Source organism: Mirounga angustirostris, unplaced genomic scaffold (assembly GCF_029215605.1).
Source record: "Mirounga angustirostris isolate CCGP_5_RB_7025 unplaced genomic scaffold, mMirAng1.0.hap1 SCAF_3, whole genome shotgun sequence".
NCBI classification, from domain to species: domain Eukaryota; kingdom Metazoa; phylum Chordata; class Mammalia; order Carnivora; family Phocidae; genus Mirounga; species Mirounga angustirostris.
Window position 1 is genome coordinate 43,261,704 of NW_026991711.1, and position 3,596 is coordinate 43,265,299.

General features: G+C 37.4%; 1 non-coding gene across 1 annotated transcript; it reads left to right on the forward strand.

Annotated features, from left to right (window-relative positions):
* The first annotated feature begins 1,245 nt into the window (after positions 1-1,245).
* LOC123839950 (U4 spliceosomal RNA) lies at positions 1,246-1,386 on the forward strand. The gene has a single exon (XR_008505728.1). It is a non-coding gene; the product is annotated as a U4 spliceosomal RNA (small nuclear RNA).
* The last annotated feature ends 2,210 nt before the right edge of the window (positions 1,387-3,596 follow it).

A 3,596-nucleotide genomic window follows, 5' to 3' on the forward strand; every position in this document is an offset into this window, starting at 1 on the left:
TCAGACTATTCTGATTGCTGCTTTGACTCTGCTGTCCATTACTGTAACAATGCACTGAGTACCACCACTTGGCCCCTATCACCCCAGGATCCAACTACTCCCATTGCATTTAGGTTTCCCAGTTCAGCGAGCACAGTTCCCACTGTAAGGTCTATCCTCCAGAAAAGAGCAATCATAGAACTCTTCAAGGATACTGAGGCTTCCTTTACAAATTTTTCTCACAGTCATGGTGAAAGGTATGTCTTCTGGACCCTGTCAGTTGGGTCAGTAGTCTTAAATGACAAATCCACTCTAATACTCTAATATCCCTAAGCCTTTGAATCACTTCTTCTACAATGAACCACAGCAGATCTGGCATTTCTAGCTCATTCATTCTGGGCTATCTTTCAGCCCTTGTTTAAGCCAAGCAAACTGTTCCAGCCCTTTGTAATTCTCTAATCTACACCATTAAATTTAGAATTAGAATCTCTGCTTACCGGGCCCATATCAATAAATTTGACCTGATCTAACTTTATGTTCCTTCCATTATTATGCCACATACTTAATATCCATTCCCACACATATCCCCCAGAATTCTGTCCATATAAATTAGAAAACTCAAGTAGTTATTTTGGAGTGTAGGTCACCCTTCTCATAAATCAGTCATACTTTGTACTTCTCCTTTTGGGGACCTGCTGATTATTGAATTTAGTTATAGATCTAAAAGCAAAGAAGGTGGTGGGGTTGGTTCCTGAGGAGAATTAGCACTGTCTTACATGGCAGGTGCCTCAGGGGAGGCCATTATAGTTTCCTCAGGGAATGTAGAATTAACCTCCTCACGAAGGGGTGGAGAGGCTGCTTCTACTGGCAGAGATTCCTCAGAATTTAGGGGCTCAATGTCCTCAGCTTCATTCAAAGTCTTTCTATACATGCTGATTCTGCATCTCAGGATCCCATTCCTTCCCAATCAATGCTCTCAATTAAACAGTAGACGTCCTGTGAGGTGAGAATTCAATGTGCATTGTAGATAGCCACTTATAAGATAAGATTCTGGGCTTGGTTTTCAGCAATCAGCCCTGTGGCTAGAGGAGAATCTTTCAGTGCAGACACAGAAACTTTACAGTCATTTATGCAGCACTTGAGCTGGGAATTTTAATACCTGAGCTCATTCTTTTGTCTTCCCACTTTGTGTGGTGATATTGGTAGCATCCACCCAATTCCATTAAAATGGCTAGTTTGACAAAAATGTTTGAAAGTATCATATACAGCTTTGCGCAGTGGCAGTATCGTAGCCAATGAGGTTTATCCGAGGAGCGATTATTGCTAATTGAAAGTATCATATACATGGTCACTCATATCCTTGCTTCTTATAAATGTTTGATTAAAAATATTCAATGGTGATATTTTGTGTATCTCTATTGCCTATCACTCTTTACTACTGGGAAGAGAGACATTACTCTCAGTACCAAAATCTGTATTACTTAGGGTTATCCAGAGAAACAGAACAGAATGTGTGTGTGTGTGTGTGTGTATCTCACATATATATATATATATGTGAACAGATTTATTATAAGAAATGACTCGTTGTGGGGGCAAGGAAGTCTAAAATCTACAGTGTGGCTGGCAGTCTCCAGACTCAGGAGAACTCATGGTACAGGTGAAGTCTGAAGGCAGTCTGTTGGAGAAGTTTTCTCTTGCTTCAGGAGACCGATCTTTTTCTTCTCTTCAGGATGTCAACTGATTGGATGAAGCCCATTATGAAGGGCAATATGCTTTACTCAAATTTCACCAATTTAAAGGTTATTCTCATCCAAAAACATCTTCCAAATTGACACACAAAGTTAACCATCAGAGATGGCATAGTCAAATTACTGGGAGAAAAAAGGTCAACCAACAGTCTTATATAAAGCAAAACTATCTTTCAAAAATGAAGACAGAACAAAGATATTTGCAGGTAAACGAAACTGAGGGAATCTATTGTTTGCAAGCTTGCCCTACAACAAACACCAAAGGGAGTCCTTCAAACTAACTATAAGGAAATTACACAGTAACTCAAATCCACACAAATATAGACCATCAATGAAAATAACTACATAGGTAAATATAAAAGACAATATAAATGCATTCTTATAACTCTTATTTGTTTTAAAAGAAAACTGCATAAAGTAATAATTATAAAATAGCATCCATGGGCTTATGATCTATAAAGATATAATTTGTATGATAACAGCACAAAGGAGGGGGGAGGGAATGGAGCTATATTAGAGCAAAGTTTTTATATACTATTAAAATTAAGTTGGTATTTATCTAAACTAGATGGTTTTAAATTAGGATATTAATTTTTTTTTAAGATTTTATTTATTTATTTGACAGAGAAAGACACAGCGAGAGAAGGAACACAAGCAGGGGGAGTGAGAGAGGGAGAGGCGGGCTTCCCGCTGAGCAGGGAGCCCGATGCGGGGCTCAATCCCAGGACCCTGGGATCATGACCTGAGCCGAAGGCAAACGCTTAATGACTGAGCCACCCAGGTGCCCCAGGATATTAATTTTAACACCCAGGGCAATCACTAAGATAATAACTCCAAAATAGTTAACTAAACAACAGAAATAAAAGTACAGAAGAAAATACTTATTTAACACAAAAGAAGGCAGAATTAGGGGAATAGAGAAACCAAAAAATATACAAACTTTATACAAAACAAAATCAAAATGGCAGAGGTAAATCCTATCATATCATTAATTATACCAAATATAAGTAAATAGTTAAATCACATACTGGTAGACATTTTACATCACTAATATCCCCAACAATCATTAGAACTACTTATAAGTCATCAGCTATTTTTAGCTCCATTGCACAAAAATTTAAATTGATTCAGGATCTTTTCCAAAGTTACACAGACATCCCTAGGTTATAGTTTGATCATTTTTAATCCAGGAGTGAGTGTATCTACAGTAAGATTTTGATTCCAGCTTTCTATCATGACGAACTAAACACTACAATTCACAATATTACTTGACTTATTAGGTAGGAGGTCTATTTGCTTAAACTACTGTTTCTTTTTAATTGGGGATAGTCACATTCAGGGAACAGAAAAATCAAAGTCTATTTGTGTTAACAAACAAAAAGTACACCAAAAAATGCTACTAGTAATAGATTCCCATTCTACTGATTCAATTGTTTTTTTATTTTGATGTTGACAATGGTATGACAACACTATGCTAATGTTACCATTTAACCCCATTAAAAATGAGAATTGATAGGTGGTGGTATGGAGTAGACATAGAAGATAACAGAAAATAAAAAGGAGGAAATTTGTGTTTCAGATGATTCTTATTAAACCCATCCTACTATTTAATCTAAATGCCATTCAGCAGCTCCACATCTCTTTCTGTCAAAGGTCCCTCTTGGGTAGTGTTGACACCTAGTGTCAAATGGCAGTATATTAGAGAGTAAAGTGGATATTGTTGATACATTGCTCAAATTGCAGGCCAAGACGGTTCCAAGCAAATTAGAACACATGGTTCCCCCTACTTACCTATGGGCCACCTACATTTTTCCCTTCCACTGAGAGTCATAACTCACCTCTCAAGGCAGAAGACTTAAACTGAGCACT